Here is a 16,060-nt window from a genome sequence, read left to right as displayed (position 1 = left end):
GATGGGACAGGGTGGGGACCTTGTGAATTTTGGGTTTGTGTACTGAGAAAATGGGCTGTTGCAAGTGGCTCTATGCCAATGCAAGTCCTGTGCCCTTGACCACACCTTGACGCACAGGATGCAGAAGACCAGTGGCCAGCAGCATGGCAGCAGTGAAGGCCAGCCTCTGCTCTTGGCACACACTGGCAAAGGAGTTCAATCCTTCCAACCTCAGCTTAGACATCACTTCATATGGAAGGATTTGCCTTGCTGGATATTCCTGAGGTGCTCTGTCTTCCCCTGCTCTCTTGTCATTACTTTTTAAACCATCTATGTTGACTGTGAGTTCTAGGAGGGCAAGGAGACCATCTGCTTGTTCACAGCTTTGTATTCAAGCATAAAAGAGGGCCTAGGGGCAACTTGGTGTCTCAGTGTGTTAAACCTCTGACTCTTGGTTCCAGCTCAGGTCATGATCTCACAGTTTGTGAGTTTGAGCCCCATATCAGTCTCTGCGCTGACAGTGTGGAGCCTGCTTGGGATTCTCTCCCTTTCCCTCTCTCTGCCCCTCCTGCATTCTGTCTCTCTCAAAATAAATAAGTAAACTTAAAACAAAAAAGAGGGCCTAGAACAGTGTAACTTCTTAGTTAATAATCATGAAATAAGCTGTAATGTTTTCCCAAGCAAGGGAAGAAATAAATGTTCTGGAGACATTTCATTTACAAGGAGCAAATGAAACCTGGAGCTTCTCTTGCTCTCTCAATTTGAACATATTGGGTATGTAGGACTCCTGGCTTTATTCCCTCAGACCCTCATTCTTTTTATGGATTTTATCTGTTTCTCTCTCTCTCTCTCTTTTTTTCACCTGTTCCTTGCTAACCTCTTGCTCCTTCATTTATTCGCTTCCTTTTACCCTTCCATCTCTCCATGTCTTTGGTTTGATTTCGTCTATTTCTCTGAAATTCTTTTTCTGGAGTATAAACATACATACTGATAGCTTAAGAAATTGATAAGGGATGAAGCTATTGTTCTTAACAACTTAGGAACAACTACTAGGACAATAACAACAAAATGTATAATTTTCACACCAGCTGAAGAAAATTACATCCACCCAGCAGAATATACACAAAGTAAAGGAGAAAAAAAGCAGGTATGTAAAATTGGAAGCATAAAAAAGGCAGAAATAAATATTATAATATTTGTAATAAATATAATATAGTCAAAATTATAATAAATGTAAATAGTTAAAACTTATTAACCAAAGTATGGACTCTCTAATTGAGTTAAAAAGATAAAATCAAGCAATATATTGCTATAAGATAGATAAAACCAAAAATATACAAAAAGGATAGAAAAATTTACCCAAAATAAGTCCAGATAAAGATTATAATATCAAAGTAATAATTTAAGACATTAGATATTACAAGGGGAAAAATAAAGGTGTTATATATTGATAAAACAAATAATATATCAAAAAATATAGTGAACATGAACATATATGTCCTATACAGTATAAAGTCAAAAAACATAAAGCAACAACTGATAGATCTAGGATGAGAATAAATCAAAAGCATAGTTGAAGATTTTAAATACATCCTCTCCAATGATAGTAGTTGAAGCATATAGAAATAGGCAAAGATAGATGATCATAGTAATGTAGTTTATCTGTCCCAGTCTATCCCCAAGAAAAAAAGTACTTTCCTATATACATGGAACAGACACAGATTACATCCTAGTCTACTTTAGTAAATGTAAAGGAATCAACATCATATACACAACACAATGTTCCTGACAATGATGTAACTAAATTGAAAAAGTCCTGTATCTCTAGACATAGGAAAAATACTGCCAAATATCGTTGGGGTATAAAAGTAATCAAAGAGAAACTATTAAATACTTAGAGGTGAATGGCAATGAAAACACCACACATCATATTTTGTGGGTCATATTCAAATTTACTTGGAAGTAAATTTATAGCTTTAAATACTGCAGATATTAGGAAAGAATACAAAAACAGAATAGGGCTTTCAACTTAGCACATTCAAGAGAGAAACAAGGTAAAACCAAATAAACAAGAAGGAAGGACCTAAATAAGAATGCAGGCAGAAATAAATAAATGTAGAGAACAAAAACAAATGGGAAATGAGCAAAACTCAAAGTGTTCTTTAGGAAGACTAATGAAATAGATAAGCCTCTGGCAAGACTGGTAGGAGAGGGAGAGGAGGAAGAAAATGTGAATAAACAAAATATAAGTGAAAGAATGTGTGTACAGCTATGTGCTAATAAATTGGATGCTCTGATGAGCTACATAATATTGCAGAAAAATGTAAAAATGCTAAAAGTGGCCTGAGATCTTAGAAGTGTAACCCTTGAAGAAACTGAAGTGGAATCTTCATCACCCTTTCCAAAAAAAGCCCTAGCTCCCAATAGTTTTACAGCTATGTTCAGTATTTCAAGGAAGAGATAATCCTAATCTTACAAAGTTGCTATAAAAAAATAGGAATAGAGAGAAAACTGTTCACATAATTTTATCCGATTATTGTGACCTTGATTCCAAAACTGGATGAAAGCAATTCAGGAAAAAGAAATTATGGGCCAATTGCACTATAAACATAGGTGTGAAAATCCTAAATATGTGAGCTAATTAGAGGTAATGGTTTAAATTGAATTTATCCAAGGAATTCTAGAAAGTTAAAGCTTTAGAAAATCTATTAATGTGATTTAATGTATTAATGGAATAAAGGAGAAAAATCGTGTCACTTTAGTAGACGCATGGGAAGAATTTGAGAAAGTTCAACATCTCTTCATGAAAAAAAAATAACATCATCTGAGAAAATCTGAATAAAAGGAAAATTTCCAATCTTAAAGGCTATCTACTAAAAACTTATTATTTTTTTAATGTATTTCTTACAGCATAGTTTGTGAAGGAGGAGTTTGAGGCAGCCCAAGAGTGTTGCTTTAGGAGAATGGATAAGAAAATGTAGTCTATACATTTATTTCTTAAAAAAACCCACTACACAATAATTGGTAAAAATAAACCAGGTTTATATGTGGTCATGCAAATAGAGCTTAGCACAGTGTTGAGGAAAGGAGAAGGAAGTAACATTTTGAATTATCACAACAAACATATATAAAAAAACATTATATAGTTTTGTTGGATACCCCCATGTCTAGTGGCATTAATGAATATGTTAGAGATCGTACCTACGCACAGGGCAGAAGAGATATGGAAATACGAGGCGAGGGGAGAGGATCAAAAAATAAAACCAGAAACGAGTCTGCACAGCGAAGCGTGTGAACTGTATGATTGAACTGAACTGTGTGACTCATTCAACTTTGTGCACTCAGGACCAGAAGAAAATATTTAAAACTCCTGTCTATTCATTGAAGGTGGTAACCTGGGTACACCCCAGTATCTCCTTGGGGCTAACTTTTCTCCTGACCACCTGGGCTCAGAGTTTCCTATCTTGCTACGTTCCAGCTGCCCACAGTGTTTCTGCATCCACCGTCCTCTTCCAGGCCGGGCCAGCCCTTCAGGCCACATACATGCCGGACCCTGCCCAAGGTGTCCAGGAAGGGCTCTCCCGGAGGCCTGGAGCAGTGGAGAGGCAAAGGAAGGTGGGTGGTCACAACATTGAAACAACCAAACTCCCCATTGAGCTCCAGACTCGTGTGGCCAGCAGTCCAGTGACAGACACCTCAAAAATTTTTATTATTTTTTTAACGTTTTTATTTTTGAGACTGAGGGAGGGAGGGAGGGAGGGAGGGAAAGAGAGAGAGAGAGAGAGAGGGCCAGCCAGCCCGGGAGGGGCAGAAAAAGAGGGAGGCACAGAATCTGAAGCAGGCTCCAGGCTCTGAGTTGTCAGCACAGAGCCCGATACGGGCCTTGAACTCACGGACCGCGAGATCATGACCTAAGGGAAGTTGGATGCTTAACCGACTGAGCCACCCAGGCGCCCCAGATGCTTCAAATATTAAATGTCCAAAAGTGACTTCTGGATTCTCCACCTGCTGCTCTGCACTTGTGACTCCCCTAACCCTTCCATCTCAATAAATGACTCTTCTCTTTCACTCAGACCCCACGATCATGCCATCATTAATTCTTATCAAGTGTAAATTCACTCTATAGCCCAAATCCAACCACAATTAAAATGCCACCCTGTGAGAGTATATTGCTAAGTGAAATAAGTCAGAGAGAGACAAATACCATATGATTTCACTCATATGTGGAATTTAACAAACAAAACAAGTGAGCAAAGGGAAAAAAGAGAGACAAACTAGAGAACAAACTGATGGTTACCAGAGGGGTGGGGGATGGTTGAAACAGGGGATAGAGATGAAGGAGGGCACATGCTGAGATGAGCGCTGGGTGTGGTATGTAAGTTTTGAATCACTATATTGCACACCTGAAACTAATACAACACTGTATGTTAACCATACTAGGATTAAAAAAAAAAAAACAGTATGGCACACACACACACACACACACACACACAAATATGCCACCCTAGTCCAAGCCAACTTGTCTGTCATCTGAACTGTCATGGCCTCCTAACTGGTCTCCCTTCTTTTGTTCTTGTGCCCTCCGTCTATTTTCCACCCAGTGACCAGAATGATCTTTTAAAGACATAAACTTACTCTCTTGCATGAAAACTTCCATGGCATCCCCATCATATTTGGATTAAAATGCCAGCTCCTTTTCACGACCTATGCGGCCCTATGTGGTCTAGCCAATGGCATCCCCTCTGGCTGCTATTCCCACCACACAGTCCGGATGAGTCCTCTCCATGGCTTTGCTGCTTGCACATACCAAGTCTGCTCTTGCCCGGCGGCCTTCGCACAGGCGTCCCCTCTCCCTGGAATGCTCTCGCAGCTGCCATTGGTGCCTTCACCACATCCTCTTGGGCTTCCACACTTCTGTGCACACAGCCTGACTTCAACCTGCCAGCAGCTGCCTTTCATTACCTGGGCAGTTTCTCTCAGAACAGGTTTCTCCTCTGCTTGTGCAAATGGCGAGTCAGATGTGCCAGAGAATGAATTCCCCCATGAAAGCAGTCCTCCACCAATGACAGGGGAGTTGGTGTATGAATACTGTAGCTCTGGCAGCCCTTTGGGTGGAAGGAGATTTGGAGGCATGTGTTTTACACTGGATCCCAGAGGCCCCAGCAGGATGAGGTTCCATCTACCCACAGGGTTAACTGGCTTGATGACGCACCCATGCGAAGCTCTGTTTCACTTTCCTACCTGCCCCCCCACCAGGGCTTCCCGTAACCGCCTCTTTTTAAGAAAAAAAATTTTTTAATGTTTATTTATTTTTGAGACAGAGACACAGCATGAACGGGGAGGGTCAGAGAGAGGGAGACACAGAATCCGAAGCAGGCTACAGGCTCTGAGCTGTCAGCACAGAGCCCGACGTGGGGCTCGAACTCATAGACTATGAGATCATGACCTGAGCCGAAGTCGGATGCTTGACCGACTGAGCCATCCTGGTGCCCCTGGAACTACCTCTTAAACTGTCTGCCCATGAATCTTTGTTTCAGTTCTGCTTCTGGGAGAACCCAGAACAACACAGCACCAACTCCAACAGGTCTCCTAGAGAAGCGACATCACACAGTGGTTAGAAGAGTGGATCCTGGGATCAGATTGCCGGGGCTTAAAAGCCTGGCCCTTCTGCTTACTCACTTGGTGAACTTGGGCTCTTGTGCTCTATTTTCTCATCTGTCAAATGAGAATTGATCAGAGCTATTTCAATTGGGGTGTTCAGGGGTTACAGGATACCATTTATTGAGTGTTTACTACATGCCAGGCTATGTTCTACGTGAAACACGCTGATTAATGCTTTTGATCCTCATAGCAACACATTGCTATCTGATACTATATTCCATTCACTTTGTTCACTCTTTGGTGACTGTCTCCCTCAATAGGGCCCTCAGTCCACAAGCATAGGGACTCACTGTGTAGCTGACCACTTTATGCCTAGCTCCTAGTACACTGCTCACAGCAGACACTCAAGGCACATTTGTGCAGTAAGTGACTCTTAACACCATTCTTAAAAGGACCTTGAAAGGTCCCCCACTGTGTACCTCTCACTGGACAACAAGATGGCATGGTTTGAAAATTGCTTTTAAAAGCATCATGTGCTGTGAGTAGGGGTGGGCCTTGTGGGCTTGACTTCGGCTGTATGTGTGGAGACAGGAGTCCTGTTGGAGGCTCAGCCTTAGTCTAAGTCAGATTAGAGTTGAAGATATAGGAAATGCTGATTCCTGAACACAGGTAGCAGTTGTTGGGAGGAAGGGGTGGGCCTGATAGGTGAGGGAGGAAAGAAGGGAGATTCTGGGGTCTGAAGCCTGCTTCCAGACTACATGTAGATCCATAACAAACATAGGAGGAAATGGATGTGGGGAAGAGATGCTGAACCTAGTTGGAACTGTGTTGGCTTTGAAGTCTGTGGGTCACCTGGTGAAGGCAGAAATACGGTCTGCAGCTTAAGACTGAGGTGATATGTGGAGATGTAAATTTGTGGGTCTGTTATGGCATGGAAGAAGTTGAAGCAATGGAAGGGAGTAGGATCACCATGTGTCCAGAGAGAAGCCTTCTGGACTTCTCCCTCTGGAGAGAACACCAGACGGTTCTTTCTGAAGATCTAGATGGGGCCAGGGCAGCCCTGAGGCCTGTGTACCCCCTGGGAAGGGCCTGAGCCCTGCCTTCTCTGTGCCTTCCTTTGCACTAGTCCTAGGAACTCTGCCTCAAGGTGTTTTCCATTTTTCTCTTCTTTTCTGTCCTTTGCCTGGAATCCCCATGGCTCTGCACTCAGCTCTGGGAGGCCTGCAGGGCAGGTTAGGGGAAATCCCTTTCATAGGACCAGCCCCATCCGCAGAGGTCCAGGAGGAAAGAGAGCAAGAAGACTTCACTCAGAAGCACCAACCTTGGAAAACCTCTGGGGATATAGGCTGTGACCATTGGTGACCCAGAGCAGTCCAGAGACAGGTAGAATCACTGGCCAGGGCGCCAGTGCATGAGGACTGTCCCCAGGGGTTGGGGGGTGGTGGTGGTGGTTCAGGATATGAGCGCTGAAGTCTGGCCACCTTGACTTCGAATCTCTATTTTGTAGCCTGGTGTCTTATGGTAGGTAACTTCTTTGAGCCTCCCAATTCTAGTATGTAAAAAAAGCAAAAGAATTGTACTCCAGAGGGCTGTCGTGAGGATTAAATAAGGTAAGTGCCCTAAAGGATTCACTATGTTGTAAGCCTCAGTCACTGGTGGCTGCTATGATTATCAAGCACACCGTTTACTCAAAGGGAAAGAGAGCCTAGAGTTAGGAACAGGCTGGGGAAGGCCACTTGGCCTGGGAGAGGCAGAGCAGTGGGGGCTGTTAGGAATTGACTGTTTGCCTAGAAACGAGTCAGTTGAGCTCCTCCGTCCTCCACCCCAACCTTCTTCCTGCCCAGGCAAGACTCTTTTTCCCAAGTGCAGAAGCAGAAGACGAGAGGTTGAATGAGCACGTGAATGAAGGCATGAAGGAGTAAACAAGAAATAATGAGCCTTCAGTTATGGCCTATCAGCACTGACCTTTCTTCGATTTCACACCGCTGCTGAGTGTGGGGGTCGCATCTGAAATGAGGTCTGGGGAGGTCTCTCATCAGTTGCATGCATGTACGTGGGTGTGCATGCACGTCCTGGCGCCTGTTGAGATTAACATGGGAATAAATCACAAATGTTTAATCTTCTTGGTCCCTTGACAGGCCAGTTAAGCAGAAGTTATCAAAGATATAATTTAACTTGCGCTTCTTTTTCAGTTTCCATCCATCTTAGCGCAGACAGTGGGGGACTGTAAAGTGTCTCATGAATTAGTAAAGAGACATCAACGTATTCAGCCTTTACTGCTGTATCGACTTCATTTTAGGATTTGACCACAATAAACAGCGAAGAACTCATTTCCTGCCCAAGATGCAGAACAGTTAATCCTCAGCAGGAGAGAGAAGATTCTAGGCAGGGGCCTGAGTTGGAGCAGGGAGGGATCCTTTCCTGAGAAAGAGAGTTTCCCAGGCCGGTGTTCAAACAGGGGTGTGGGCTTATAACCCAAAGAGTTTGGGTTTCTGTGGAGACTTCCGACTTGGCCGGGTTGCCTTGCTGTGTGAGCTTCCCCTCAGAAAGTCTGTCTACTGAACAGACAGGGTCACAGGGACGAAACACTGTGTGATCTATAGAAGTCTGTGAGTCAGGATGATGAGATGTTTGAACTGGAGGGGATTTTAGAATTCCTGTCACTCCCTTCACCTTAGTTTCCCACCCACAGAAGGAGGAGGCTGAGCTCCATCACCGCTAAAGGCCCTTTTCCACTAACAACCCACGCCTTGACTCAGCCCTCATGTGCTTGGGGGTATGACCGTGCATGTGTGTGGGGGTGTCTTGTTTTGGGTAAAGCCTAAGGCAGCATTACTTGACACAGGGAGTGAGCATGTATGTACAGGGTAATTTCTGGATATATGAACCCACTCCAGGCATGGACTGTGGATAATTTTATAATCAGAATGAAACACCTAAAAGATGAGATGTGGGCAAGGTGCCCGTTCTTGCCATGATAGGTGGGGGCACGTCTTCTTCTTTTTTAATTTTTTTAACATTTTTATTTATTTTTGAGACAGGGAGAGACAGACCATGAACAGGGGAGGGTCAGAGAGGGGGAGACACAGAATCTGAAACAGGCTCCAGGCTCTGAGCTGTCAGCACAGAGCCCGACGCGGGGCTTGAACTCACGGACCGCGAGATCATGACCTGAGCCGAAGTCGGCTGCTTAACCGACTGAGCCACCCAGGCGCCCCTGTGAGCACGTCTAATTGGTCGTGTCTTTGTCACATTTGAGTTTATCTAATATATTGATTGGAATACAGTCTGAATATCAGTGTTAAATAGCAGGAGTGGGGATTTTTGTTTGTAATTTTTAAAAGTGAGTGCTGAGTTCCTTTCTGTGGCCTACAATGTTAGTGCCTAGCAAACTCTTTGAGGCCAGAGGACATGAGGCTAATGAGAATCCTGTGACTCAGGAGGCAACCGTGCTTAGCTTCTTCCTTAGAATTGTACTGGGAGGGGGGCACCTTGGTGACTCAGTCGATTAAGCATCCGACTTTGGCTCAGGTCATGATCTCATGGTTCGTGGGTTCAAGCCCTGCGTCAGGCTCTGTGCTGACAGCTCAGAGCCCAGAGCCTGCTTTGCATTCTCTGTCGCCCTTTCTCTCTGCCCCTCCCCCAGTCATATTCTGTCTCTCTCTCTCTCTCAAAAATAAACATTAAAAAAAAAAAGGAAAAAAGAACCACTTTTTTTTTTTAAAAGAATTGTACTGGATATACCATATGTGGTAGATCAGTGCCTACTTTATTGAGTCAATATGTGATCCTTCTTTTGGAGGGATGGGGGGAGGGTGTTAGCCCAGAAAGGAATTGATCACCTTGGAAAAGTTGGGTCCTGACAATGTTTTGCCCAGAAGTGGGGACCACCAATTATTAAACCACACAGCAACTCCCTAGGGCTACTGAATTACATGGGAATGTTTGCCCTGGCACTCCTTGGCCCCCAAGTTTTTCAATTCTTATTTCTTCTTTTTTAATTTCTACTTACCATCTCCTTTACTCTCTTGCTTTTAGCTGCCACTCATTGGCATGTACCCGGTTCTAGAATTACCCCTCATTCCTTCATGGCTACTGCTGCCTATTTCTTATGAATTGGAAAATCAGATTATCAAGAATATTAGAATTGGGTATGGCCTTAAAATAAGAGATTAAATAAACACTAAAGAGGGCAGAATGAGGCTAGAGTAAATGGATTTCAGGATTTCTGAAGAGAAATGTGCATAAAAGTTTGGCCTTTGGCCCAAGGCTATGCATGTATGTTTGCCTCTTCTTGGTTCTTAGCTTTGTGCTATAACCTAGAAAGGAATAAAGAAATGACCTATGGATGTAGGAGGTGATTTTTCAGAAAGCTTCTCCAGAAAGACCACCATCTAGGATTTCAACATAAGCCTTCACTTGTCTTATAGGTCCTGTGTGTGCTCGGTTATCACATGTTTCTTTATCTCTGCTCCCTGGAAGGTAAATAAGTAGTTGAGGAATGTTTAGACCAGTGGACATTCTACCCTTTACTGGGGTCACTTTCTCAGAATACTTATGGGGTGAGGGATGTTGGGAGTGGTAGTCAACCTACAGAACTCAACATACTGAGGTGGCATGGTCATAAAACATAGACTGTTCGGTAAGTAGCGGATTGTTCAGGTATTCAGGATCTGTTTCTCAAACACTGTCTCCCCCATACCTTCTCATGGTGCCTTCACCAAAGTTAAGCCCATGGTGAGCAGATGGTAGAGCCACCTGGGTGGGGTATAGATGTGAACAAATTAGATCCCACTCAGTGGAAGCCTCCAATTACAGGAGACTCTTGATGCCACATGAGCTACAGGACAAGCATCTCCTTTAGAAGACCCCCTTCCCTGCTTCTGCAGGTTTTCTCTGTGCATTGTTGTGTAATGGTGTGTGTGGTGTTGGGGGTTAGATCTAGGTGGCCAGTGGTTCCAGTACCCCATTCGTAGGAGGCGAAGTACTTTTCCTTGGGTCCCTAAAACAACTGAAATTGGGTTAGGTTTCCATATCTGGAAAGACTTTATTGACATGGTAAAGGATGTAGGAGGACATTTCCAGATTCCTCTCTGTGCTATTGTCTTCCTCACCATGTCCATCTTCTTATCTCAGTAAATGGTACTGCATCCACCTGGTTACTCAATATCTTGCAATCGTCATTCACTAATGTCTTTCTCTCATACACCACATCCATCGATTCTCCACAGTTCTATCTCCCAAATGTGTTCAGTCCATCTTTTTCTCTCCATCTCTGAAGGGTCACCGTACCCCATCTTCATTGCTTATCTAGAAGACCGCAGTGGTCTATTAACTGGCTACCCTGGTCTTCCTAGATCCCCCTCCAAGCTATTTCTCACCGATAACAGACGGGATTGACATAGAACCTTAAATTGTCTCACAGCTTTCCAGCCTCAACCACCAGATGCCTTTTCACCACAGAATAAAATGCCAAGACCTTACTATGGCCCCTAAGTCTGTGTGTCCTGGCCCTCCTTACCCCTCTGACCTCATTCCAGTGACACATGACTTCTTTGTTTTTCTAGAACATGCGAGTCTGTTCCCCACCTCTGGGCCGTTCGTTTGTCTCCTCTGCCTGGACACTCTTCCCTGAGAGCTTACTTTGTCTGGCTACCTCTCATCCTTCAAGTCTAAGCTCAAAGGTCACCTCTCAAAGATGCTTGCCCTGACCACCAATCTAAATAAGGTACTGTACATGTTCCTCTAAGTACATGACTGAATACATTACAGTTTGTAATGATTTCTCCTTGTTTAGTTTTTCATTACCTGTTTGTTCCCCTAGACTATATAGTCGAAGTATAGGGACTATGTATGTGCTGATTACTGCTGCATCCTCAGAACCTAGTGTATGAGTTTCCTAGAGCTGCCATGACAAAGTACTGTAAACTGGGTGGCTTAAAACAGCAGGAATTTTTCTTCACACAGCTCTGAAGATCTTACGTCCAAAATCAAGATGTCAGCAGGGCCATGCTCCCTTCCAGGGCTCTAGTGAGGATCCTTCCTTGCCTCATCCAGCTTCTGGTGGCTCCAGGCACTCGTTGGCTTGTACCTGTATCCAGGCTCTGCCCCCACGGTCACATTACTTTCCCCTCTTCTTTCTGTCAAATCTCCCCTGTCCCTCACTCTTTTACAGACACTTATTATTGTATTTAAAACCCACCCGGATCATTCAGGATAAACTCCTCCTCTCAAAATTGTTAGTCACCTCTTTTGCCTTTTAAGGTCATATTGACAAGTTTTGGGGATTTGGACGTGGAGTTATCTTTTCATGGGCCGCAAGTCAGCTCACTGTACCTAGTGAAGTGCCTGGTACCTGGTAGGTGCTCCAAAAAATGTTGAATGAATGAATAAATCATAACAGCCAGGGCTTCTGTGATCAGAGAAGCGAGCCAGTTTGCCTCATCGACCCTCACCTGTGATTCGACATATTTGCCTAAAGGCAAAAGGTGTCCTTTCCAAGTGGGTGCTCAGCCTGCTGCATTAGCATTTGCCCACACCTCAGGTGTGTGTTTCACCCATCATCCCAGCACCAGTGGTATCTCTCTGGCCTTCTCTTTGTTCAGAGACCCTCTGCATCTCCCATGGAAGAGGAAAAAACAGACTCCCTAGTGCAAAAAGAAAGCCAATATATCAGTTAGGATCTTGAAAGGAAACAGGTTTCACCCAGATGGATCAAAAGAAGAGGTTTTAATGAGAAGACTACTGATATTGGTATGGGAAAGGTGAAGGGGAGAAACAGGGGTGGTGAGGTCACCAGTGGGAAGCTATTACCACCTTTAGTACCAAAGGGAAAGGGGGAGGATGTAATGTTGACAGAGCCCCATGAGAGCTAAGCTATGGAGGAGGAGCTATGGTCGTGGAGAGATGATGTAAAAGCAGGGAGGGAGTAGAGAAAGACCCAACCTCTCTCTACTGGTGCTTTGCATGGGCAGAACCCAACCAGAGCCAGAGGACAAAGGAACTGGTAGGTGCTGCCCATGGCTCATAGAGGTCAGCCTCCTGGGGCACAGAGCTGGGAAGAAGACAGGGCCTGTGCCTGGGTGAGAAGCAAATGGAAAATAACAAACAAAGCAGGTCACCAGTAACAAGTCTGGGATCAGAGAAGCAGGGGGAAGAAGGGGCTGTCACCTGCTCTAATACAAGTGAGCAGTAAATAAGAAATGTGGGGTTGATCTCTCCTTTCCTCCTTCCCCTCCTATTGCCACTTCCATGTAGGCAGGGAGTCTACCTCAGTGGTTCTAACAGTGGCACTACTGTTGTCTTCCCTCTGAATGTTGGGGATAGGAAAAGCCCAGCCACTGAGCCAGCTTTGCAAAGGCTCTGGAGGATGCAGATGCTGAACAGTGGCAGAGGGAGAGGCTTGTGGAGAGCAGGGGCTGAAGCCCACCGAGGCGATACTAGTAGGCAGGGAGGGGGCTTCAGCAGGAATTTTCATTCCACTGTGGGTTTCATTGGGTCAATCCCTGTCCCTGCTACAGGATTATAAAGAAAGAGAAAACCATAACTTTTAACTTGCATCTTGGAGCAAAGGAGAGGATGAGAACTAGAATGATCTTTCTCAGCGAGCCAGAACTTGAGTGACCAAAGAGCCACTCCAGCTGAAAGCATAGATGAGGTGTCTCCCCGGAACAGCCTGGCACCGAGCCGAATGCACGCTCCATCTCCTAGCAAAGAACATCCCTGTGGCCCTGGGAGTGACACAGTTGACAAAGTATGACACCCTTGCCCTTTCTCCCACTGTTCTTTCAGTTTGATAAGTTGCATTTAAGGAATTTCTTTTTTTATTTACTGGCAGAATAAAATGAGCATTGGAAATGTGAGAAAGGATGAGTTGTCTCCCCGTAAAGTGCTAGAGTTAGAAAAGCTTTGTTGTGTCCTTGGGTCTTCTCTGCATGCTGTTTTGTGTCTTCCTGAATTGCCTGCCAGGCTCTCGCCTCCCTCCTGCTAAGCATGAGGTAAGGCCAGCTTCACTCTGTTTTCTCTCTGATCCTTGTGAGCTCTGTGGCCTGTGCTGCCTCTGGGGCAGGATCTCACTTTATTAAACAGGACAATCAATTAGTCTTGTTCATGCTGTACTACATCATCGAGCAGTTTCTCTTAAGACAGGGCGTAGTTCTTGTGTCTATTGACAGCTCTGGGAGGGACTCCTTCCACCGGGCAAGCCGCTCTGCCCCGGATTGTGGGTTGAGCCCTCTGTCCATTGTAAAGAACTCCAGAGGGCCACCGTGATAGTGTGTGCCAAGCCCCCAGTTTGGGGAGTCAAGACAGAAGCCCCACAAGGGTGGCCTGGTGGACACAAGGCCTGAAGGAACGTCCAGGACAGAACAGAGGTCTCCTGATTAAGACACAATGGCCCCAGGTCCAGAAAAGCTCTGAAGAACCATCATACTTTTTCTTGATCGTAGAAATACCTTTAAAGTTTGGTGGTTATAATAGTAAGTAAAACTTCTCATTGAAACAAGAATTGTTTGAATTTCAAACAATTCAAGGCTATGTGGAATAGTCAATGAGATTCCTTTACCATCTCAACCCACAGAGCTGGCTTTTCAGCACTGGCAGAGTATATGTCCAATTTTTTAAAAATTTATTTATGTGTTTTTGAGAGAGAAAGAGAGAGAGAGAGAGAGAGAATCCCAAGCAGGCTCTGTACTGTCAGCACAGAGCCTGACCTGGGGCTCAAGGTCACGAACCATGAAATCATGACCTGAGCCAAAACCAAGAGTCAGACGCTTAACTGAGTGAGCTACCCAGGCACCCCCCACATCCAAAGTTTTTAATATCTGTATCACATACACACATATATGTATGCTTGAAAGCTGGGGTCAAACCTACAGCTACCTTCCTGTATCCTACTTATTCTACCTTAGAATGTATGAACCGTCTCTTGCTTTTACATATTTTTTCAGAATACATTTCTGAAATGATGCTCACAAGTTAAATATGCAAAAGTGAATAATTGACATACATTTTCTAAGGTGATTGGTATCTCACAGCTCTCAATTATTCTGCCATCTTGTTCATATTTTCACCATTTGTTCTTCCACTTTGCAGGTGAGTGCAAAGTCCACAAGCATAAGTCCGATGAGTAACAAATCAAGGCTAAAGACTTTCTCCTTGTGGTGCCCCAGTGATTTGTTTCAATTTTATTAAGCCTCTAAAACCTTGTCTTCTTGTTGTAAATATCAACATTTTAATTTCTCTTCCTATTCACTTTTATAAGGCAACAAGGGCATGATGTGATAAAACATTCAAGGATAATTGTACAAACCTGCCTGGCCATGCCCTTTAACCTGGATTGAGGGCTGGCAGTCAGTGCCACCCTGCAGCCCTCAAGTGTACCTCCTTCTGTTGAGTTCTGAAAGTCCAAATCCAGCACCAGAGTGGCGACTTACGGGGTCCCCATGTGTGGTATTCAGAAGTGTGGTCTGTTCGCGAGTTGAAATTGTGAAGTCAAGGATACCTATATCCTAGATGTCTTTCCAGGCAGTGTGGGCTAATTTTGCTCCTTAAGAAGAAAGGAGCTTAATAGAAGCAGATCAGGCATCTTGCAGACATGTTGGGGTCAAAGAACTGTGTTCGGAGCTCTGCTTTGAGGAACTACGGCCAGACCCACGCTGCACAACTGCCCTGATAAGAAAATGCCTCCAGGAAGCCCTAGGTGCTGCAGTTGGCCCTCCTGGGACTGCATCCTAGCTGGAATCATCCCTGCCACTAGCCCTGATACTACTTATGTGTCAGAAACTCAGCCTTACAGGTTCTAAGGCAGGCCAGCTCCACCATGCTCCTCACCAGTAAAATGCTGCCCATCTCTGAGCCTGCTTCCGCATTTCCTTCTTGAACTGTTGTGTGTTGCAGCTCATTGGCGGAACAGGTTACATACCTGAGTCCTGGCTGCAAAGGAGGCTGGGAGGTGGGACTTCTGGCTACTATCCTGGGGAGAGGGTCAGTTACCGTAATTGTACTGTCAGTACAGTTAATTCCCTAAACATTAGAAGGATGGGAAGCAGCTGGGAATGCAGAGAGAGAGAGAGAGAGAGAGAGAGAGAGAGAGACTTCTACAAGTACTCGTAGCTGTCGTGCATGATTTTAAATGCTTCATGGTATTTCATTTTATGCATATACTATAATTCATTCAGTAAACCCCTTAACATACATTAAAATAATTTCCTTTATCTTGCTATTGAAAATTAAAAGCCAGGGACACCTGGGTGGCTCAGTCAGTTAAGCGTCCGACTTCAGCTCAAGTCACGATCTCACAGTCTGTGGGTTTGACCCCTGCATCGGACTGTGTGCTGACAGGTCAGAGCCTGGAGCCGGCTTCGGATTCTAGGTCTCCCTTTCTCTCGCCCCTCCCCCACTTATGCTCTCTCTCTCTCTCAAAAATAAATAAAATTCTAAAAATTTAAAAATTAAAAGCCATACTACAATAAACATCTTT

General features: G+C 44.4%; 1 protein-coding gene across 1 annotated transcript in view; it reads left to right on the top strand.

Annotated features, from left to right (window-relative positions):
* FSTL4 (follistatin like 4) overlaps positions 1 to 16,060 on the top strand; it is a 714,076-nt gene that overhangs the window by 270,057 nt on the left and 427,959 nt on the right. The window contains exon 4 of the mRNA XM_015083153.3: positions 11,148 to 11,308. The gene's annotated coding sequence lies outside the window, so the exon portion shown is untranslated. The remainder of the gene's footprint in view (positions 1 to 11,147; positions 11,309 to 16,060) is intronic.

The sequence above is a fragment of the Acinonyx jubatus genome, chromosome A1 (assembly GCF_027475565.1).
Source record: "Acinonyx jubatus isolate Ajub_Pintada_27869175 chromosome A1, VMU_Ajub_asm_v1.0, whole genome shotgun sequence".
Taxonomy (NCBI): domain Eukaryota; kingdom Metazoa; phylum Chordata; class Mammalia; order Carnivora; family Felidae; genus Acinonyx; species Acinonyx jubatus.
This window is presented reverse-complemented; position numbering and strand designations above follow the sequence as displayed.